Source organism: Vulpes vulpes, chromosome X (genome assembly GCF_048418805.1).
Source record: "Vulpes vulpes isolate BD-2025 chromosome X, VulVul3, whole genome shotgun sequence".
In the NCBI taxonomy this organism is placed as follows: Eukaryota; Metazoa; Chordata; class Mammalia; order Carnivora; family Canidae; genus Vulpes; species Vulpes vulpes.
This window is the reverse complement of record NC_132796.1, coordinates 68,743,016-68,767,787: the sequence shown is the minus strand read 5'-3', so window position 1 is coordinate 68,767,787 and position 24,772 is coordinate 68,743,016.

Here is a 24,772-nt window from a genome sequence, read left to right as displayed (position 1 = left end):
TCCACTATTTCCCAGCAACTGGTGGAGTTGAAGAAACAAGATGAAAAGATTCTTTTTTTTTCTTAAAAAAATTTTTTATTTATTCATGAGAAACACATAGGGATAGGCAGAGACACAGGCAGAGGGAGAAGCAGGCTCCATGCCGGGAGCCCAACATAGGACTGGATCCCAGGACTCCAGGATCACACCCTGGGCCAAAGGCAGGCACTAAACTGCTGAGCCACCCGGGCTGCCTAGATGACAATATTCTTGCATTTAATCTTATAGCATACTTGCAGAGACAGATTGGCTCTGCTGGTACTTATTACTGTGACCCTCAGAACGATCATAGGAAATAGAGTAAAACTAGGTTTTATTTAGAAATATGTCTTAATACTTTATCATATTTTCAGTGCTCCAACCCTTAAGACACAATAAAGAAATAAAAATATAACCAATAGTCAAGACAAATATATTTGACTTACTCTCAGAAAAAAACTTACATTTTGCTAAAAGTGTAAGTTAAGATATAACAAAGAATATTTTGTCCCTATTATAAATTCTTTCTATTCACTTTAGATAATTTTAATAATCCTAGGCTTGAAAGCCAACATCAGTATTAAAGAAATGTGAGGGGGCGGGGCAAGATGGCGGAAGAGTAGGGTCCCCAAGTCATCTGTCCCCACCAAATTACCTAGATAACCTTCAAATCATCCTAAAAATCTACGAATTTGGCCTGAGATTTAAAGAGAGACCAGCTGGAACGCTACAGTGAGAAGAAGCTCCGCACGGAGGGGGCGGCGCGGCTCCGGGAACGCGAATCCAACAGCGCAGGCTCCGGAGCACAGGGCGCCGGACACAGCCCAGGATCCGGCCTCCCCCCGGGACAGGCAGAGGCCGGGAGGGCCCAGGACAGCAAGGACGCTCCTGCCTGGAACTGAGCAGATCAGCGGCCCCGCCCCGGAGCCTCCAGGCCCTGCAGACCGAGAGCCACGGAGTTACTGCGGGGCTGAATCCAGGTTTCCAGAGCTGCCGTGGCCACTGTGGCTGTTCCTCGTGGGGCCTCACGGAGTAAACAATCCCCACTGAGACCTGCACCAGGCAGGGGGCAGAGCAGCTCCCCCAAGTGATAACACCTGAAAATCAGCACAACAGGACCTTCCCCCAGAAGACCAGCTAGACAGACAGGGGAAAAACATTATTATTCACCAAGCAGCACTGGAAAGTTCAGGGGAAGTGAAGGGACTTACAGTATACAGAATCAGCATACTACCCCTTGTTTTTTGTTTTTGGGTTTTTTTATTATTTATTTATTTATTTGTTTATTTATTTGCTTTTTGATTTGTTTCCTCCCCCCCTTTTTTCTCTTTTCCTTCTCTTTATCTTTTTTTCTCTTTTTCTCTTCCTTTTTTTCTTTTTTCCTTACTTCTTTTTCTTTCCTTCTTTCTCTTCTCTCTTTTTCTCCTTTTCCCAATACAACTTGTTTTTGGCCACCCTGCTCTGAGGAAAATGACTAGAAGGAAAAACCTGACCTCAAAAGAAAGAATCAGAAACAGTCCTCTCTCCCACAGAGTTACAAAATTTGGATTACAATTCAATGTCAGAAAGCCAATTCAGAAGCACTATTATACAGCTGCTGGTGGTTCTGGAAAAAAGTATAAAGAATTCAAGAGACTTCATGACTGCAGAATTTAGATCTAATCAGGCTGAAATTAAAAATCAATTAATTAAATGAGATGCAATCCAAACTGGATGTCCTAAGGACGAGGGTTAACAAGGTGGAAGAACGAGTGAGTGACATAGAAAACAAGTTGATGACAAAGAGGGAAACTGAGGTAAAAAGAAACAAACAATTAAAAGATCATGAGGATAGATTAAAGGAAATAAGAAACAGCCTGAGGAAGAAAAATCGACGTTTAATTGGGGTTACCAAGGGCACCAAAAGGGCCAGAGGGCCGTAATATGCATTTGAACAAATCATAGCTGAAAACTTTCCTAATCTGGGAAGGATAACAGGCATTCAGATCCAGGAAATAGAGACATCCCCACAAAAAATCAATAAAAAGCATTCAACACCTCGACATTTAATAGTTAAGCTAGCAAATTCCAAAGATAAAGAGAAGATCCTTAAGCCAGCAAGAGACAAGAGATCCCTAATTTATATGGGGAGAAATATCAGATTAACAGCAGACCTCTCCACAGAGACCTGGCAGGCCACAAAGGGATGCCAGGATATATTCAGGGTCCTATGTGAGAAAAAAATGCAACCAAGAATACTTTATCCAGCAAGGCTCTCATTCAGAATAAAAGGAGAGATAAAGAGCTTCCAAGACAGGCAGGAACTGAAAGAATATGTGACCACCAAACCAGCTCTGCAAGAAATTTTAAGGGAAATTCTTAAAATTCCCCTTTAATAAGAAGTCCAATGGAACAATCCACAAAAACAGAGACTGAATAGTTATCATGATGACACTAAACTCATATCTTTCAATAGTAACTCTGAACGTGAAAGGGCTTAATGACCCCATCAAAAGGCGCAGGGTTTCAGACTGGATGAAAAAGCAGGACCCATTGATTTGCTGTCTACAAGAGACTCATTTTAGACCGAAGGACACCTACAGCCTGAAAATAAAAGGTTAGAGAACCATTTACCATTCAAATGGTACTCAAAAGAAAGCAGGCGTAGCCATCCTTATATCAGATAAACTAAAATTTATCCCGAAGACTGTAATGAGAGATGAAGAGGGACACTATATCTTACTTAAAGAATCTATCCAACAAGAGGAATTAACAATCATCAATATTTCTGCCCCAAATGTGGGAGCTGCCAAATATATCAATTAATAACCAAAGTTAAGACATACTTAGGTAATAATACACTTATACTTGGTGACATCAATCTCACCCTTTCTACACTCGATAGGTCTTCTAAGCACAACATCTCCAACGAAACAAGAGCTTTAAATGATACACTTGATCAGATGGATTTCACAGATATCTACAGAACTTTACATCCAAATGCAACTGAATACACATTCTTTTCGAGTGCACATGCAACTTTCTCCAGAATAGACCACATAATGGGTCACAAATCAGGTCTGAACCAATACCAAAAGATTGGGATCCTCTCCTGTGTATTCTCAGACCATAATGCCCTGAAATTAGAACTAAATCACAACAAGAAGTTTGGAAGGACTTCAAACACGTGGAGGTTAAGGACCATCCTGCTAAAAGATGAAAGGGTCAACCAGGATATTAAGGAAGAATTAAAAGATTCATGGAAACTAATGACAATGAAGATGCAACCTTTCAGAATTTTGGGGATACAACAAAAGCAGTCCTGAGCAGGAAATACAGCCCAATACAAGCATCCATCCAAAAACTGGAAAGAACTCAAATACAAAAGCTAACCTTACACCCAAAGGAGCTAGAGAAAAAACAGCAAATAGATCCTACACCCAGCAGAAGAAGAGAGTTAATAAAGACTTCAGCAGAACTCAATGAAATCGAGACCAGAAGAATTGTGGAACAGATCAACAAAACCAGGAGTTGGTTCTTTGAAAGAATTAATAAGATAGATAAACCATTATCCAGCCTTTTAAAGGGAAGAAAGAGAAGACTCAAATTAATAAAATGTTGAATGAGAAAGGAGAGATCACTATAAACACCAAGGAAATACAAACGATTCAAAAACATGTTACGAACAGCTGTACGCCAATAAATTAGGCAATCCAGAAGAAATGGACACATTTCTGGAAAACCACAAACTACCAAAACAGGAACAGGAAGAAATATAAAACCTTAACAGGCCAAAAACCAGGGAGGAAATTGAAGCAGTAATCAAAAACCTCCCAAGACACAAAAGGCCAGGGCAGATGGCTTCCCAGGGGAATGCTGTCAAATGTTTAAAGAAGAAACCATACCTGTTCTACTGAAGCTGTTCAGGAAGATAGAAAGAGATGGACTACTTCCAAACTTGTTCTATGAGACCAGAATCACCTTCATTCCCAAACCAAAGATGCCACCAAAAAGGAGAAATTACAGACCAATATCCCTGATGAACATGGATGGAAAAATTCTCAACAAGATACTAGCCAATGGGATCCAACAATACATTAAGAAGATTGTTCACCATGACCAAGTAGGATTTATCCCCGGGATGCAAGGCTGGTTCACAACTATTCAACTCTGCCACTATAGCACAAAAGCAGACACTCATAAAACAATCAATGTGGTTCATCATATTTGTGCGAGAAAAATCAAGAAACATAGGATCCTCTCAATAGATGCAGAGAAAGCATTTGACAAACTACAGCATCCATTCCTGATCAAAACTCTTCAGAGTGTAGGGATAGAGGGAACATTCCTCCACACCTTAAAAGCCATCTACGAAAAGCCCACAACAAATATCATTCTCAACGGGGAAGCACTGGGATCCTTTCCTCTAAGATCAGGAACAAGACAGGGATGTCCACTCTCACCACTGCTATACAATATAGTAGTAGAAGTCCTAGCTTCAGCAGACAACAAAAAGAAATAAAAGGAATTCAAATTGTCAAAGAAGAAGTCAAACTCTCCCTCTTTGCCAATGACTTGATATTCTACACAGAAAACCCAAAAAAACTCCACCCCATGATTGCTAGAACTCATGCATCAATTTGGCAGTGTGGCAGGATACAAAATCAATTCTCAGAAATCAGTAGCATTTCTATACACTAACAATGAGACTGAAGAAAGAGAAATTAAGGAGTCAATCCCATTTACAATTGCACCCAAAAGCATAGGATACCCAGGAATAAACCGAACCAAAGAGGTAAAGGAACTATACCTTAAAAACTATAGAACACATCTAAAAAAAATTTGAGGAAGACACAAAGAGTTGGAAAAATGTTTCATGCTCATGGAATGGCAGAATTAATATTTTGAAAATGTCAATGTTACATATTTAATGCAATCCCTATCAAATTACCATGGACTTTCTTCAGAGAGTTAGAACAAATTATTTTAAGATTTGTGTGGAATCAGAAAAGACCCCAAATAGCCTGGGGAATTTTAAAAAAGAAAACCGTAGCTGGGGACATCCTAATGCCAGATTTCAGGTTGTACTACAAAGCTGTGGTCATCAAGACAGTGTGGTACTGGCACATAAACAGACACATAGATCAATGGAACAGAATTGAGAATCCAGAAGTGGACCCTCAACTTTATGGTCAACTAATATTCGACAAAGCAGGAAAGACTATCCACTGGAAAAAAGACAGTCTCTTCAATAAATGGTGCTGGGAAAATTGGACATCTACATGCAGAAGAATGAAACTAGACCACTCTCTTGCACCATAAACAACGATAGACTCAAAATGGATGAAAGATCTAAATGTGAGACAAGATTCCATTAAAATCCTAGAGGAGAACACAGGCAACACCCTTTTTGAACTTGGCCACAGTAACTTCTTGCAAGATGCATCCATGAAGGCAAAAGAAACAAAAGCAAAAATGAACTATTGGGACTTCATCAAGATAAGATGCTTTTGCACAGCAAAGGATACAGTCAACAAAACTAAAAGACAACCTACAGAATGGGAGAAGATATTTGCAAATGACATATCAGATAAAGGGCTAGTTTCCAAAATCTATAAAGAACGTATTAAACTCAACACCAAATAAACAAACAATCCAATCATGAAATGGGCAAAAGACATGAACAGAAAGCTCCCAGAGGAAGACATATATATGGCCAACAAGCACATGACAAAATACTCTGCATCACTGGCCATCAGGGAAATACAAATCAAAACCATAATGAGATCCCACCTCACACCAGTGAGAATGGGGAAAATAAACAAGGCAGGAAACCACAAATGTCAGAGTATGTGGACAAAAGGGAACCCTCTTGCACTGTTGGTGGGAATGTGAACTGGTGCAGCCACTCTGGGAAACTGTGTGGAGGTTACTCAAAGAGTTAAAAATAGATCTGCCCTACGACCCAGCAATTGCACTGCTGGGGATTTACCCAAAAGATACAGATGCAATGAAACGCTGGGACACCTGCACCCCGATGTTTATAGCAGCAATTTCCACATTAGCCAAACTGTGGAAGGTGCCTCGGTGTCCATCGTATGATGAAAGGATTAAGAAGATGTGGTCTATGTATACAATGGAATATTACTCAGCCATTAGAAATGACAAATACCCACCATTTGCTTTGATGTAGATGGAACTGGAGGGTATTATGCTGAGTGAAATAAGTCAATTGGAGAAGGACAAACATTATATGGTCTCATTCATTTGGGGAATATAAAAAATAGTGAATGGGAATAAAGGGGAAAGGAGAAAAAATAAGTGGGAAATATCAGGAAGGGAGACAGAACATGAAAGAGTCCTAACTCTGGGAAACGAACTAGGGGTGGTAGAACAGGAGGTGGGTGGAAGGGTGTGGGTGACTGGGTGGCGGGCACTGAGGTGGGCACTTCGTGAGATGAGCACTGGGTGTTATTCTGTATGTCGGCAAATTGAACACCAATAAAAAATAAATTTATTTAAAAACAAAACAAAACGACCAAAAAAAAAAAAGAAATGTGAAAGAAAATTTAAACAACATTGTGAAGCAGTTTGGAATCCAAGAGATCCAAAGTTGTCTGATTCACTCCTGAAGTTTTAGTAATAAAATGTGTTTTGTTGATTTGGGATGCATGCAAGAATTCCATTGTTACTTTTAATTATTGATGCAGAGCTATGCTGAGGGCTGGAAGGTAGGGAAGTAGGGAGTGTTCGGGGAAATATTTCAGAAATTATAGCATGTATCTATTATATATATCCATAATCCCAACATGGATTATGAACTGCTTTTGAATTCATAAAAATTATTCTACCTTTTGCCCAAAATTTAAGTAGAAGCCAGACTGAATGCATAAGGTTATGTTTGTTTGTTTGTTTTTTAACTAATTTAAATAGCATCTACCTCCAAGTTTTATGTAGGTGACCTAGGAATTTTATAAGTACATTTGTTAATCACCATAAATTAACCAGAATGCAAGTACCTGAACAAACTAAAAGGGACAACTTTAATAACTTAATGATGTATGTCTAATTTTGATGACAAATTATTTTAGAAGAAGTAAAATTGAACTGCTTCAATTCAGAGTGCACTTATACCTCTGAAATACTTAAGCATTGCTTTCAGTTTCATACTGAAATCAAGAGTTCTAAAAATCAAGGAGACAATTTGATTTGTATAACAGCCTACACTGTAGCAGATTTTCAGTAATATCAAAATTATTTAAATCCATTTATTTAAAAATATTCAAACTATATCTTAGCCCCCTGTGTTTGAGGGACTTTCAAGTATTTTTATCAGACGAAAAACTTCAAATTGCACTTCTGCTGTTGCTCATTTTTGCTTTAATATGAGCCCTTTCAAATATTTCTTATCTCCCATAGGAAATCATGGATCTATCATCCACAATTTATTAAAACTTTTTTTGAATTTACTTATGTTTTGGAGTTAGTAATTTAACATTCTAATTACTTTCATAGATTTACTACTGCTTCATGAAAGGATCTTCATTTGCTCTTAAATCAGCCTTCTTGAACTGCCGTATTGCTCCCTGGCTCTAATTTTTATGGGATTTATTTAAACAGACCTAAATTCACCAACCTATATATTTTATTATGTTAAAGACTATGATCCTATACTCAGAAGTTTTCACTTTTGTAAATGTAGCATAAATGTAGTATAATTTTTAGATTCTCTCTGATCTTTCTTTCTTTTTTTCTTTCTTTCTTTCTTTCTTTCTTTTCTTTCTTTCTCTTTGAGAGAGAGAGAGGAGGGGGAGGGTCAGAGGGAGAGGAAGAGAGAATCTCAAGCTCTCTCCTGCCCAGCATGAAGCCAGAAGTGGGGCTTGATCTCACAATCCTAAGGTCATGACCTGAGCCAAAATAAAGAATTGGACCTCTAACTGACTGAGTTACCCAGGCACCCCAGTGTTTGTTTCTTAAGCCCAGAGTAATATGATGGTTATTTGTATTCATCAATGTCTCTTCACATTGGGATGAGGAAACTGAGGTATGGAGAAGTAAAGTAGCATTGCAGCATGGACACCAAAACAGTTTTGTTGCTAAGAGTAGGATCTGAGCTTAGATCTTCAATCTAAAGCAGAAAGATTCCTAAGCATGGGTCTTTCTGGCTGTGTCAGAATCATTGGGGATTGAGGGTACTGAAGAAAATACAGATTCTGTGCACACAACACCAAAGATTCTGATTCAATAACTATGGAGTGAAATACAGAAATTCTTATTTTTAAGGAGCTCCCATATTAATTCTAATGAAATATCCAAGTGTGTGAAACCATTGATACTGTATATCATTGGTGTTAAGTAAAATACATTAAGAGGGACAGTGCTGTGCTATTTTCCAGTACCTTGCCTCAACTGTATTATCTTCAATATGCCCAACTCATGGCATGTAGAACTGTTCTCCGTGGGATTAAAAAAAATTGAATATTGTGCTTTTACTGATCTTCCATATGATGATTGTAGTGTATATATTAAGATATGTAGTGTATAGCATGAGTTATATATAGCGTTTCAAAAAGTGAACCCCATTTTCCACAGAAGATTAATGTTTTGCATTAGAGGTTCCCTTGTAATACATATCCCAGTGTTTAATTTTCATGAAATGTCTGTGTCAACTGAAGACATGTAAATCAGTACATACTGTGCTCTAGGACAGCTGAATTATAAATGCATTAAGGGCTGGAGTTATGGAAGTGATGACCTAAACCTCAGTGTAGCTCAACCATTCCATACCTCCACCGTGTGTATTCAGGCTACAACAGGAACATTTAAGTACAATCTTTTTTTTTTTTCTAAGAAAGAAGATAGCATTTATTTTTAAGCTTTATTTTACTTCCAAAAAATACAATCTTGAGAGAGCTCAAAAATCTTACAAAAGCTTTGACCCAAATAATTTAGGTTAATTTTAACTAATTGTATGTGTGTGTGTTAAGAGTGAGGTAGAAAAGGGAGAGAGAAAGTGAGATTGAGAATGGAGCACTATAAAATTTTCTTCAGGTTGACATTCTTAATAATGATGAATAAAGAACAGCATAATTCACTGATGGATGAAAATTTTTATTTTATTCAGTTAGGCACAAATAACCCATGCTTTTGAATTTTTGTTTGTTTTTAAAAGGTGATTGTCAATGCATTGATTTTTAATTGATAATATCAGAAAAAATAATTGCATTACAGAATTGACTATTCTCTTAATGAAACTTCCCCTGACAACCTAAACTAAAAGGGTGTGATGCCAGATTATTGCAAGCTGTTGTTGTTGTTACAAAAGAGAAGATTGTTCTTTCAGCTATATAATAGTGCCTAACAGCAATTGATTCCTGTGAAATTGTTCCAAGCACATTTCCATAAAGAAGAGTTCTATTCTACTCACACCCTGCTTATATTCCAACTCCATCTACATTCTACTCCAGACTTTGGTGTGTTTCTGCCCCCCAACAATTTGGCTATTTAATGCTCGTACAGGACTATAATTGTGCTAACGTCATCTAGCCAATCAATCGTAGAACTATTCATTAGGATATCTGTAATTAGAGCAGTGTCAAAGTGAACTACAATCATTGTGCTACTAAATATCAAATGATGGTAAACTCTTATTGCAATGATTGGATTAAAGTGCATGGTGTGCAATTATACTTTTTTCTCCTGGTTTTCAAATACCTAAAAGTCAAATGTTAATTAAAATAGCTTAAGAAATAAAAGAAAAAAATTAAAGTTAAATTTATACTTTGTAGCTGTCCTTGCCTTGAATTGCTTCAAGATAATATATTAAGAGCACTCATATTAAAATCATTAAGGATAGTTTAAAACAATTTTCACAGCAAGAAGTATTAACATTTTAGTGAAATTTTAATGGAGAATTTTCACATAATGCAGAACTGAAAAGAATATTTTGAAATGAAACTATTAATTAACCAACTATTTGCTGTTATTTTAGTGTTTCTCAGTAACATTCCTTTCCTTCTAAAATCTGCAATAAGGTCCAAATAACTATATATATATATATATATATATATATATATATATATATATATATATGTTTGATTTGCCAACATATGGTATAATACCCAGTTCTCATCCCATCAAGTACCCTCCTCAGTGCCTGTCACCTAGTCTCTCCATCCTCCCGTCCACCTCCCCTTCCACTACCCTTAGTTCATTTCCCAGATTGGGTATTTACCCTAAGGATACAGATGCAGTGAAACAATGAGTGGGGAAAAATTAGAGAGGGTGACGAAATAACTCTTATTTCACTATCTTCTCTTTCTCTTAGTGTTCCAGTTTCTGAACATGATTTCACCATAGAATAGAAGAGAAGATCAGTTAGATCATAGATGATATTTTATTTATCAAAATACATTTGGACAAGAGCCAAATTCATTTTATAGTTGTCCAACTATAAAAATCTTGGCACTAAAAAAGACTTTTCAGTATAATCCGAAACATTTTCCAGTATTTCACATTATGGCATTATTTCTTCAGTTCTGAAAATAATTTTATAAAAAAAAATCATAAGAATGTAGTTAAGCATATCACAAATTTATTTATTAGGTACATATATGGCCAGTAATAAATTAAATCCAAATTTTCTAAAAAATTAAAAATAAAATTATAACTCAATAAAGTTAAAAAATAAAATTCTAAACTCAGTAAATACTTCTCAAACAATATGTGTTTTTTTCCAATCACACTTACTCAAATGCAAAATGCATTATTGATTCTAAAATATTCATTAAGTTGAACAACTAAAATATATTATAAGCCAGTGATCTGAATTGTAAATAACAAAAAAATCCCTTTTGTCTAAATAAAACTATTTCTATTAAAAGATGACAAAAATAAAAATATATTATTTGTTCAGTATCACCAGAAACACCTAAAAACTAAATGTGAAAAAAAATGCCCTAAATCACAATACAGAATTGATTGAGTGAAGAATCATCAAAAGAGACCAGATAGCATAGTATGTACCATTGATGGAGGCACTGGGATTTTACTCTTAGAAGCACTCACTGATTCTAGGTTTCTATAGCAGTCATTGCTGTTTCTTTCCCTGCCAAAATAATTTCTACTCATTTCCTTTCTTGCATCACTTGTTTCCTATTCAAAAATTAGAGGAAAGTTATTTAATTAGCAAAGTCTCTGTGCTCAAGCCTTGGCTACACTAACACTGAGAAAGTAAGTACCTGGACTTTTCAGCTTCTTTAACTAGCTGGGAAATTACCTTCACCTCCTATGATGAAAGATTCCCCTAACATAGGAACATAGGAAAAGAAGTTTAGATCCTGGGTGACCAAAACTCAATCACAAAAGACCACCATGAAAAAAAAAAAGACCACCATGGTTCACTCCTTCAGCATATGATGTTCTTTCCATAACTTATTTTTTATCTAGCATTGCATAGCTCTTACTTTGTGTTAGACATTTCTTTCTAAGCATTTCACATATATTTAGTCATTTAATCCTCACTAAACTCTATGAAGTGAGTACTATATGCTTCCCATATTACCAGTGGAAAAACAAAAGTAAAGAAAAATTAAATAACTTTCTCAAGGTCCCAACCACCTGCATAATACCACATTCTTATGTGATATAATGTAATTGTTCCTTATACCACCAAAACTGCACTATGTCTACAAAAGTTATACAATGGACTGAAATTTATATATTAAAATCCTAACCTCCGAGGTGATGGTTTTACGCCTTTGGGAGGTGACTAGGTCATAAAAGCAGAGCCCTTATAAAAGGGGTCTGAAAGAGTGCTCTAGCCCCTTTTGCCATGTGAGAATGTAGTGAGAAAATAGACATTTCTGAGAAAGCTCTCTTTTAGCAAACACCAAAATCTACCAGTGCCTCAATTTTAGATTTCCCAGACTCCAGAACTGTTAGTAATTTTTATTGTTTATAAACTACTCCGTTTTTTTTTAAATTATTTGAAAGAGAAAGAGCGCAAGCAGGAGGGGCAGAGGAAGAGGGAGAGAGATTCTCAAGCAGACTGGGCTGAGTGCTGAGCCTGATAGAGGGCTTTATCTCATGACCCTGAGATCACCATCTGAGCTATAACCAAGAGTCAGATGGTTAACTGACTGTGCCACCCAGGCACCCTTAAAATACTCAGTTTACTGGTATTTTTTTTAATATCAGCCCAAACCAACTAAGACAAGGTATCAACCAAAAGTTCTTGTCATTTGCTTTACCTCACTCCAAATCCATGATATCTTCATAATGGCTATTATTCTTCTTTTTGCCTCACAACCCTCCCTCAATATTCTAATTTGGTAAATTTAATAATAAACAAGACATCCTATAATTTTAATGATTATAAATATGCCTAAAATATACTTAGAAAAGTAGAAAAATTAGTTAAAATATGCAATGCACATAGAACACAATAAGGAAAATTATATGGAACGGTGCTATAGTCTGTTTTTCTGCATCTAATCATAAGGTCACAATGGGTATTAATGACTTCCTTCTTCTACTACCTAATAGATCTTCTCTTTTCTCTTAGCCAGCACCTCAACTTGCTAGTGTTTTTTATCAGGTCAAGTGAACAGTCTGAGCTTTAGTAGTTCTGCCTAATTAGGGTTCCTATACTCCCTTTTACCACTGGCCACTGGACATAGAGGTCCCAGAAGCAGCACCCCTCAGGCATGCTCTTTCTCTCTACCTCAATTGTGTAACACCAACCTTATTCGAGGTAATAATGTAGTCCCATTTTGCCTATTACTCAATGTAAATAAAGCATCCTAAATGGCCAGTTGATATTTTATTTTTTAATTCAGTATTTTAATTCAGTTGATATTTTAATATTTAATTCAGTATTTTAATTCAGTATTTTATTTTTTAATTCAGTATATTCAGTATAACCATTGTATCTCCTGGTGCAAACTTCCCTCCTCTGTGTAGTAAGATCTTTCAATTGACAAACCCTAGAGTTACTATATGGGTGCTTTATTAAGTGGAATAGGGAGAAAGAGGTTATCATACTCACTTTCTCCCATTGGTTCCCAGATTTATGTAATTTGACTATGGAAGAAGCTTTACCATATACATTGATCACTGCTTCAGATAAAATACTTCCATGCATCCCACAGAAGAGTACCTGAACCTCACATGAACAGCTCTCAGTTGGCACAGTGACTGTGCCTTCAATAAGGCAGACTGTACCATAAATCAATATACTTCTGGGTGATGGAATTCATGGTAAGAACAGTGAAAATGAATGGAGATTGGCCAATTCATTTTCTTGCTTCTTTTGCTAAAAGATGAGTTCTGTGGTTTAAGGTAATATTGTCTGGAATACTATGACTATGTAGATGGCATTTAATATATAGATGATGGTACTAGTAGAAGCATGACGGGCAAAGGGAGCACATCAAAATATTTTGTTTCAGTAAGGAAAAATTCAGCCTTCTTTATGTCCGAGTCCACTATAATCACCTCTCACTAGGTGGTGGACTATGTTGAGGCTCAAGGTCAGGCGTTTCTGTAGGCAAATTGGCCACTTAGTAAGGCCAATCTTGGTGAAAGATATTTCATATTGATTCCAGGAAGAAATTCCATTCCTGCCACTATGGCCATCACTTTAGAATAACACACTGGGCAAGCACTAAGAAGATTGGAGAAAGAACCCCTACTGTTATTATAGAGGAAAATCATTTTTTCTATGATTATTGAAAACCTGCTGTGCCAATGATGACTTTTCGTGAATGCTGAGTTGTGATACAAACATTCTCATGCTTGGTGCACATTCTGAGAGATCCATGAAGAAATCTCTTACTCAAACTTCTTTATCACCAGTTCTACAATTTTATTCTTTCAAATTCTCTGGTCACCCAGCCAAACCATTATGTACTACCCATGAATATATAATTATCCACACCTCAGGCCATATATCCTTCCAGGTAAAGTGGACAATGAGATATATGGCTTGAATTTCAGCCAATTGGGAGGAATTCCCTTCACCAGTATCTTACAGGGTAACCTCTATAATAATGCACCAAAATTATACCACAGAATTGGTCTACTGATGAACCCACTACTAATATCAACACTACTGCATCTACTGGAACCAAACACAGCAATTTACACCCCCTGGACACTGGATCATGCCACTAGATTCACTGACACTGTTGGCTCTAGAAATTGGATTCTTTAATGCCATAAATATGTAATAAGTGCCTACCATAAGCCAGGCAGTGTTCTTAGTGCTAAAAACATAGCAGTGTGAAAGAAAAAACATATTTGCATTTATGGACCTTGCATTGAAGGGAGAGAAACAATAAGCAGATTAATAAAATATAAAGTATATTGGATGCTGATAATTGCTAGCTAGAAAAGTTAAGCAGAGGAATAGTCAAAGTTAGAGAGAAATTGCAATTTTAAATAAGATGACCAAAAAAGTCTTCCTTCAAAGATACAACTGAGTAAAAACCCAAAGGAGGTGAGGCAACAATAAGGCATCCAATTGTGGGCAAGTACATTTTAGGGAGAGATAACGTCAGGCCCAAAGGCTCTGAGTCCAGACCCAATTTGAGTTCACAGAACAGCAAGTAGGCCAGTTTGAGTAAAACAAGGTAAGCAAAGAAGATGAGATTGGATCATGTAGGGCCCTGTAGACTAAGTCTTTATTTTCACTCTGAGTAAGATGGAAAATCACTGGAGCATTTTGAACAGAGGAGTGACTTGATCTCACATATTCCAACAAGGCAACTCTGGCTACTCTTTAGGCAACCCAAAAGAATGACAAATGCATTTATTAATTTATTTAACAAATATTTACTGAATTCTTAATATTCTGGACATATTTTTAGGTGCTAGAATACAATAGTAAAGACAAAAATCCTTGCACTTCTGGATCTTATAATAGGAGAAAACAGAAAGTATGCAAACAATAAAACTATAATATATAAGGTGGTGCTAAATGCTCTAAAGAAATCTAAGGTTAAAAAAAAAAACAAAAAAAAAAGAAATCTAAGGTAGAATTAAGGAACCATTACATACCATGTATAAGAAATACAATTTTAGCTAAGGTAGCCAAGCAATTCCTCTCTTATATGAAGACATTTGACCAGAGATGTGAACAAGGTAACAGAGTAAGCCATGCAAGTACCAGGTGAAAGAATGTTTGGGAAAATTGTACAGTAAGTCCAAGTACCCTGATATAGGATCATGATTAGTATATGTAAAGAACAGCAAGAGACCTGTGTAACTAGAACAGAGTGGGAGAGGAGAGAGGTTTCAAATGAGGGCAGAGATGTATGAAAGTGCCAGATCATATTGGATCTTATAATTCATTGCAGTGACTTTGGGTTTTAAATGACATGGGAAGCCCTTTAGGGGTTTTGAGCAGAGATGAGGTATAATTTGACATACTGATAAGGAGTTCCTTTAAAAGCTTTGTGGAAACAGACTAATAAAGCTTGTATTCAGGTACTGTGTCTCTACCACAGCCCAGTACCTTACAGCCCAGTACATGTTTTGAAAGGTGTGTAGCATCCAAAAATGTCCATAACCTGAGTTCTCTCATGTCAACCAAGTCTTAAGGTCAAGCAGGACCAAGATCAGTCCATCATTATTTGAAGGCAGAGACACAATCAAATGCTAGCAGAGCCAGAAACCACATGTAAGCTTCCTGAGCAGATGGTTCATATCCCCGAATCATTCATCACTGTTAAACCTATGCATTGCCCTAAGTTCTTTCTGTGGTCAGACAGGGCAGGTAGCTTATGATCAGCTGATCAAGAAAGAAAAAGATTGAGTTTTATTCATGGCTGGATTAACTTGGTATATAGGTGAAAGCTTAAATGAACTCTGGTTACATTATAGTGCTACTCAGGGGTGGCTTTGAAGGATAGTCATGAAGGAAAATCGTCTCAATGTTCAGAATATCATGTTGTATAACAGATTACCCACTTTATAAGAAAAGGGAGATGGCCAGAGGTTTGACTATATAAGGAGTCATGGGCAGTGGAAAATAGCTTGGCTGAAGGGCATAGAAGAAAACACCTGAAATCAAGGATATAAAGGTCTGTGAAAGAAACATAGTGAGTGGGGGCCCCTGGATGGTTCAGTGGGTTAAGTGTCTATCCTTGGCTTAGATCATGATATAAGGGTCCTGGGATGAAACCTTGTGTTGGGCTCCCTTCTCAGTGAGGAGTCTGCTTCTCTCTGCCTCTCCCCCACCCACTCATGCTTTGCCACTCTTTCTTAAATAAATAAATAAAACCTTAAAAAATAAACATAGTGAATGGACCTATGGGAGTTGGCATATAATATGAAGATATTTATTTTGTATTTTAACACTTGCCAGAGTCCATCCAACATGGAAGAGGTACTGCATAACAAAAGAAAGAGCAATTAGGCCACTCCATTCTGGTACAATGGGCACATGAATGGAGAAAACCTGGTTTGCAAGTATTGAGGCTAAGCATGGGTTAAATATCATGAAGTCTCACTAACTCCAGCTGATCTAGTTATTGGTGCTGCCAAATGTATAACCAGCTAGCAATAGAAACCAAATTCGAGTCACTATTATAGCACCTTCCCTCAAGGAAACCCATCAGCACTAGATGACAAGGGGATTACATTGGGTATCCTCTTCCCCAGATAAAGTTGACATGTATTTTAGAAATGGGCCTGCCTTTCTTCTTTGACCAGCATGACTACCTGAAGACTTACAGAGCATTTTCTGTACCAATAGAATATTACACAATATTGCAGCAAATCAACCTTACAAAACAGTGGTTTAATAGTGGATCCACAAACATAGTATCCATTGATCCCATAACAGTGCACAATCTAAATGCTACTGGTCTATAAGATGATGGAATAGTTCTTAATGAATTAATTGAAACACCAGCTTAAGCTGCAGATGGGATATCATCCCCTAGGATATGTGAACCTAAATAAATGATCATTATGTGGTAGTACAAGCTTGATAGGTGTAAAATATGTCTCTGAGAATGAAAGAGTGAAAGTAAGAATTGATCTGTTTACCATCTTCCTCAATGACCCATTGGGCAATGTGTGTTTCCTATTCCCATTACTCCAGACACTGAAAACAATTTCTATTGCTTCTATAAAAATTACCACAAACATGACAGCTTAAAACAGCACAAATTATCATCTCATAGTTTTGTAGATAAGAAGTCTTATTTGGCTTTCTCTGCCCAGGATTTTACAAAGCCAAAATCAAGGTGTTGGCCAATCTGGAGTCTTATCTGGAAGTTCTAGAGTAGAATCCACTACCAAACTTTTTAGATCAGGGGTATAATTTAGTTCTTTATGATTGTAGAGTTGGGGTCCTCATTTCATTGCTGGATATCAGCTTAAAATGTCTTTCTACTCCTTAAGACTGCCCAGTTGTGTTGCCCCTCCATCTTAAAACCAGCAACAGTACATTGTGTCCTTCTCATGTTTCAAATCTCTCTGATTCTTGCCACATCTCTTCTGATTTCCTCCTCTCCCTCCATCTAGAGAACATTTTCCCACTTTTATTTTATTTTTTTTTAATTTTTATTTATTTATGATAGTCACAGAGAGAGAGAGAGAGAGAGAGGCAGAGACATAGGCAGAGGGAGAAGCAGGCTCCATGCACCGGGAGCCCAACGTGGGATTCGATCCCGCGTCTCCAGGATCGCGCCCTGGGCCAAAGGCAGGCGCCAAACCGCTGCGCCACCCAGGGATCCCCATTTTCCCACTTTTAAGGGTTTATGTGATTAGTTTGTGCCCACCTGGATATTCAGGATAATTTCCCTTATTTTAAAAGTAACTAATTGATAACTTTATTTCTATCTGCAAAATTCCATTTGTCTTGTTATGTAACATATGTATTAGGAATTGGGGCTTGAATATTTTTAGCGATCTAGAAGTCCTGATTCTCAGGACCATAGCAAAAACCTTATTGAACTGTAAGCTACAGCTACCCTTCATTTACTTTAGGGTCCCTATACTAAGAAACCAGGAGGGCAAGAAAATTAGTTACTGTTAGTTATTGGCAGGGGAATTCAATATCTGGAGGAGGTAGGGTTGCTGTTACTAATTGAACAAGACATAATATATTTAGCACCCTGTTGAGCCACTGATTCATTGTAGTCTCCTGATAATTTTGGTAGTAAATGGACAAAAACAGAAGCCATGGCCTGAGAAAGACACCATAGCATGGAACCTCTTGGGGATAAGGTTGTATTAGTCTGCTCAAGCTGCCATAGCCAAATATCACAGGCTGGAGCCTAAACAACAGTGGTTTATTTTCATAGTTCTGGTTGTTAGAAGTCCCAGATCAAGTTATGACAAATTTAGTGTCTCTCTTCTTGGCTTACAGACAGCCACTTTGTCCTCACGTAGCCTTTACTTAGTGCATGCACAGGGACAGCTTTCTCAAACTGTCTCCCTCTTCCTTCCTTCCTTCCTTCCTTCCTTCCTTCCTTCCTTCCTTCCTTCCTTCCTTCCTTCTTCTCTTTCCCTTCCTTCCTTCCCCCTTTCTCTCTCTCTTCTTCTTCTTCCCCCTCCCCCTACTCCTCCTTCTCCTCCTCCTCCTTCTGCTTCTGCTTGTTCTTCTTCTCCTTCTTCTTCCTCTTCTTCTTCTTCTAAGGGCATCAATCCTACCAAATTAGCACCCCAATCTCTAACTTCATTTAATCTTGATTACCTCCTAAGGACCCTAATCTCTAAATATAGTCACATTGGGAGTAAGGAGTTTAAAATATGAGTTGGGGGTAGGGAACAAATTCAGTCCATATCAGCAGTTATGAGTCACCTCACCAATTATGGCCCCTGGACCAGAAGGGGAACTAGCTGAGGGTTAGAGGGCTCTAGCAAAGATAGAAAAGAGAGGGATAAGGAATATCAGTTGTGGTATCAAGATAGCTGCAGCATCAAGAACTCATACCACCAAATTTCCTTTTTTAAAGTTTTTTGAGGAAAAGAGACTTTGGTGGTATTTTTTATATTACTTCTGACACCAAATATGTTTTCTTTCCAACACCAACAGCAATTTTCTGACAACAGCCGAACAATGGAAGGTAGCACAGACCCCCACAGATTAAGGGTCACAATCTCCAGTCCCACAAGATTGCTCCTGCTTCAGATACCATTCACAGGACCTAGGGGCCACCCATACTTTTACCCAACTGACTATAAATTTGAAGGTTTCCATGACTCCCCTCCTAAGGTTCCGTAATTCACCACACCAACTCACAGAACTCAAGGAAATACTTTCCTAATGTTTTCCAGTCTATTATAAAGGATACAACTTGAGAGCAGCCAAATGGGAGAAATGCATAGGGCAAGAACACAGTAGGGCAGTAAAGAACACAGAGTTTCCATGACTTCTCCATGCATGCTACTCCCTGAGCATTCCAGTGTGTTCTCCAATGCAGATTTCCTCTTAATATCATTATTCAAGAACTTTTATAGAACTTAATCTGTAGCCCTCTTTCCCCTCTCCAGATGTCAGAGGATGGGGCTAAAAGTTCCAACCCTCCCATCCTATATTCATCTTTCTGACCAGCACCCATCTTGAAGCAAGCCCCTCCCATCACTTTATTAGCATAAATTCAGTTGTGGTCTGTGGTTTAAAAGGGTCCCTTATGAATAACAAAAGATAACCCTATCACTCAGGAAGTTCTAAGGATTTTAGAAACTCTGTGGCAGGAGCTGGGGACAAAGACCAAATGTATATTATATTAAACCAGGGAAATCAACTAGAATGCTGGAACTTTTCCCAGATAGGCAAACATCATATGAAACAAGTGAATTCAAACAGCACAAATGATAAACTAGTGGATTCTGTAGTGAGCTGCTGGATCCCTTCCCACTGATCCTCCTAGCTGCCAGGAATGTTGCTACAAATAGCCTAATGCTGAGTCCTTCTTTAAGCATTGCTCTCTGCCAAAAAGTCTTTACCCAGGGGCAATCTACATACAATAAGCAGTCCAAAATTTACCCCTTTGTCTCCTTTAGAGACAATTCTAGAGAACATCCTAGTTATAGAGAGCTCTGTTCTCCTTATAGAGAGGGGAAGAGGGACGCCTTTGTAAATGTATGTCCCCCTTTTAGGCAAATAGGTTAAGGACAGAGAAATTTTCATATATCTGCTGCTTCTCAGTTACATTCAGCTCAAAATAATCTTTATGCCAAAGTAGAATATTTTTGGATGGCAAATTCTGCTACCATTCAGATGCAGCAAGAGAAAATTTTCCCAGAAGCTGAAGAGGAAGTGATCAAATTATGACAAATGCAGCTCATAGGTGAATTATATGCAGAAGTATAGGATTTAGGAATATGGAAATCATCGGTAAACTTTTAAAGAGCTATTTCAATGGATTGGTAGGGATAAAAATCTAACTGGAGAGAGCTCAAGAGAGAATGGAACATATTGAAGTATAGTCAGTGAAGACTGACAATTTTAAGGTAGTTTTGCTAAAGGAGGAGCAAAGCAAGGTAATAGTAGAATGAAGGGAATACATCAAGAGAATGTGTCAAGGTGGGAAATATTTCCACTATGTCCATACTTGCAGGAATGATCCAGAAGTGATGGAAAAACAGATAAAACAAAGGATAAAAGGGACACCTCAAAATCTTTGAGCTAATAAGAAGGAATGAAAGTGTGTGTGCAATGGAAGGGGTTGCCCTCCACATGTTCACTGCATTCACATCTTTTTCATGAAATACCAGACAATGAAATCCAACAAAATAAGCAACTTTTACTTGACTTTACTCTGAATTTTTAAAAGATCTTATTAATTCATGAGAGACACACAGAGAGGCAGAAACAGAGGCAGAGGAAGAAGCAGGATCCCTGCAGAGAGCCTGATGCTGGGTGATCTCTGAACCTGGGATTACCCCCGAAGCTGAAAACAGACACTCAACTGCTGAGCCACTCAGGTTTCCCAACTCTGAATTCTTGATGAGTGTTTATTTCCTGGTTCTAATGTGAGACTCAGCTTTGACCCATTTTTCATTGTCCTTAATTTCCCCACAACCACAAATTGACCCCTATAGCCTATAGTAGAGGGCCAGTGCTGTCCTTAATCATGAGGTAATAAAGATGCTTCAGCCCATAACTCACCTTGAGTGATCTTCCTGCTAGTTGGGGCTAAACCTGATGCCTCTGTTCTGAAAACAGGCTTCTGCTGTTTCCTTGATATCCTGTCTTGTTAATATTCTTAATACTTAGATCTCTATAGGATTGGGACCTTCTTTTTCTTACCAGTAATACCCATCCCTGGGATTTGTCTGCTATCCCTGAATCCTACCTTGGTAGCTAGAACCATTCTACATTGTGGCAAATTTCCTGGAATGCTGTCCACCTTCCAGCTTCTTTGATCTTACAATACAACTCACATCAATGTACTTTGATCATCTGTTGATGTATCCTGTTATTCATGTTGGAATCTCCTCCCCATTCTCATTCTTTCTCTGTCTCTCTTCTCTCCATTACTGATTCCTTCTCTGGGAAGACAGTGTGGTATTCTGTACTTCTGTATCCTATAGTTACCACTGCTTAGAGGTCTGGCAGAACCTAAAACTAGCTCAGTCACCGGAAGTTTTAAGCTTCCCAAATCTATCCTAAACCACTATAGTTACAGCAGATATGCTTAGCTCTGACTTGAAAAATGACACTGAAATTGTTGTAAAATACTGATAAAATATATTCACTGGCACATCTTGGTAAGAAACCTAGTCTGAAAATACCATTCAAATATTTTCATTTTTTCTGCCCAAACAATAAAACCTAGCTCAGACCATTATTCCTTTCCTAAGAAACTGTTGGCTTTGTTCTGTGCATATAAAATATATCCAGTAATCTCTATCATCTTATTCAGGTGGAAATAAACACTGGCTGAGTAACTGTACTAGAAGGTAGGTAAACAGTTATAACTATGATTATAAATGCAGTGTAGGACTTTCTGTGACACTCCTCTCCCCTGCCTTTCAATTGGACTATATTTAAAATTGCCATGTTTACTAGGGGCTCAATTTAAAAGGTGAACACTATGCTTCTTGCGCTTAACCATGATGTTGAATAATTCTAGTTTGTATTCTTTGCTTTCTTTTCTTTTCTTTTCTTTTCTTTTTTTTTTTTGATATTTTTTATTGGAGTTCAATTTGCCAACATATAACATAACATCCAGTACTCATCCCATCAAGTGCACCCCTCAGTTCATCACCCAGTCACCCCATCCTCCCACCCACCTCCCTTTCCACCACCCCTTGTTCATTTCCCAGAGTTAAGAGTCTCTCATGTTATGTCATCCTCACTGATATTTTCCACTCATTGTCTCTCCTTTCCTCTTTATTCCCTTTCACTATTTTTTAAATCCCCCGAATGAATTAGACCATATAATGTTTGTCCTTCTCCGATTGACTTATTTCACTCAGCATAATACCCTCCAGTTCCATCCATGTCAAAACAGATGGTGGGTATTTGTCATCCAAAATGACTAATATTCCATTGTATACATATATCAAATCTTCTGTATCCGTTCATCTTTTGATGGACACCGAGGCTCCTTCCACAGTTTGGCTATCGTGGACATTGCTGCCATAAACATTGGGGTGAAGATGTCCGGCCGTTTCCCTGCATCTCTATCTTTGGGGTTAATCGCCAGCAGTGCAACTGCTGCCTTGTACGGGAGTTATATTTTTAACTCTTTGAGGAACCTCCACACAGTTTTCCAGAGTGGCTGTACCAGTTCACTTTCCCACCAACAGTGCAAGAGGGTTCCGCTTCCTCCACATCCTCTCCAACATTTGTTGTTTCCTGTCTTGTTAATTTTCACCATTCTCACTAGTGTGAGGTGTTGTGGTTTGGATATGTACTGTGTATATGTTTGCTCTGTACTGTGGATATATTTGCTCATTGTGGATATGCTTTGTATTTCCCTGATGGCAAGTGATGCGGAGCATTTTCGCATGGGCTTGTTGGTCATATCTATGTCTTCCTCTGTGAAATTTCTGTTCATGTCTTTTGCCCAATTCATGATTGGATTGTTTGTTTCTTTGATGTTGAGTTTAATAAGTTCTTTATAGACTTTGGATACTAGCTATTTATCTGATAGGTCATTTGCAAATATCTTCTCCCATTCTGTAGGTTGGTTTTAGTTTTGTGGACTGTTTCTTTTGCTTTGAAGAAGCTTTTTATCTGGATTAAGTCCCAATAATTCATTTTTTGCTTTCGATTCCCTTGCCTTCATAGATGTACCTAGCAAGAAGTTGCTGTGGCCAAGTTCATAAAGGGTGTTGCCTGTGTTCTCCTCTAGAATTTTGATGGATTCTTGTCTCCCATTTTGAGTTTATCTTTGTGTATGGTGTAAGAGAATGGTCCAGTTTCATTCTTCTGCATGTGGCTGTCCAATTTTCCCAGCATCACTTATTGCAGAGACTGTCTTTCCAGGGATAGTCTTTCTATTTTCGTCAAATATTAGTTGACCCTTGGGTTGAGGGCCCATTCCTGGGTTCCCTATTCTGTTCCATCGATCTAGGTGTCTGTTTTTGTGCCAGTACCACACTGTCTTGATGACCACAGCTTTGGAGTACAACTTGAAATCCGACATTGTTATGCCCAGCTCTGCTTTTATTTTTCAAGATTCTCCTGGCTATTCGGGGTCTTTTCTGATTCCACACAAATCTTAAGATGATTTGTTCCAACTCTCTGAAAAAAGTCCATGGTATTTTGATAGGGATTGCATTAAACGTGTACATTGCCCTGGGTAACATTGACATTTTCACAATATTAATTCTTCCAATCCACGAGCATGGAATATTTTTCCATCTCTTTGCGTCTTCCTCAATTTCTTTCAGAAATGTTCCATAGTTTTTAGGGTATAGATCATTTACCTCTTTGGTTAGATTTATTCCTAGATATCTTATGCTTTTGGGTACAATTGTCAGTGAGATTGACTCCTTGATTTCTCTTTCTTCAGTCTCATTGTTAGTGTATAGAAATGCCACTGACTTCTGGGCATTGATTTTGTATCCTGCCATAGTGCCAAATTGCTGTGTGAGTTCTAGCAATCTTGGGGTGGAGGCTTTTGGGTTTTCTATGTACAGTATGATGTCATCTGCAAAGAGGGAGAGTTTGACTTCTTCTTTGCTAATTTGAATGCCTTTGTTTCTTTTTCTTTGACTGCTGAGGCTGAAGCTAGGACTTCTGGTACTATGTTGAATAGCAGAGGTGAGAGTGGACATCCCTGTCTTGTTACTGATCTTAGGGGAAAGGCTCCCAGTGTTTCCCCATTGAGAATGATATTTTCTGTGGGTTTTTCATAGATGGCTTTTAAGATGCTGAGGAATGTTCCCTCTATCCCTACACTCCAAAGAGTTTTGATCAGGAATGGATGCTGTCTTTTGTCAAATGCTTTCTGTGCATCTATTGAGAGCATCATATGCTTCTTGTTTTTTCTCTTGTTGATGTGATCACGTTGATTGCTTTACAAGTGTTGAACCAGCCTTACATCCTGGGGATAAATCCCACTTGGTCATGGTGAATCATCTTCTTAATATAGTGTTGGATCCTATTGGCTGGTATCCTGTTGAGAATATTTAAGTCTGTGTTCATCACGGATATTAGTCTATAATTCTCCTTTTTGGTGGGGTCTTTGTCTGGTTTTGGAATTAAGGTGATGCTGGTCTCATAGAATGAGTTTGGAAGTACTCCAACCCTTTCTATCTTTTGGAAAAGCTTTAGTGGAATAGGTATGGTTTCTTCTTT